This window comes from Camelina sativa, chromosome 14 (genome assembly GCF_000633955.1).
Source record: "Camelina sativa cultivar DH55 chromosome 14, Cs, whole genome shotgun sequence".
Lineage (NCBI taxonomy): Eukaryota > Viridiplantae > Streptophyta > Magnoliopsida > Brassicales > Brassicaceae > Camelina > Camelina sativa.
In genome coordinates this window covers 14,655,823-14,656,251 of record NC_025698.1, presented here as the reverse complement: position 1 = coordinate 14,656,251, position 429 = coordinate 14,655,823, and positions in this window count along the sequence as shown.

Below are 429 nucleotides of genomic sequence, written 5' to 3'. Positions count from 1 at the left end.
GGTTATATGAGAATCTTGGGGATGTTAGTCTACGAGATGGTTTTCCATGGGCCGTCCAGTTTGGGATGACAATTTGGTGGGGTTGGAAATGGAGATGCGGGAATGTCTTTGGAGAGCAGGGTTGGTGCCGAGATCGTGTGCGTTTTGTTAGAGGCATTGCAAAGGAGGTTACCTTGGCTTTTTCAACCGTGAGTGGTGGGTCTCTTGCAGGTGAACGAGTGGAGAAGCATATAGCATGGATGCCGCTGCAGGAAGGGTGGATCCGGTTGAATACATATGGCGCCTCTCATGGCAACCTAGGGGAAGCTACTGCAGGCGGTGTCTTGAGGGATGAAGGGGGAATTTGGATTGCGGGCTTCTCTCTGAATATAGGGTACTGCTTGGCGCCTTTAGCAGAGTTGTGGGGGGGGGGGGGTTATTATGGACTTC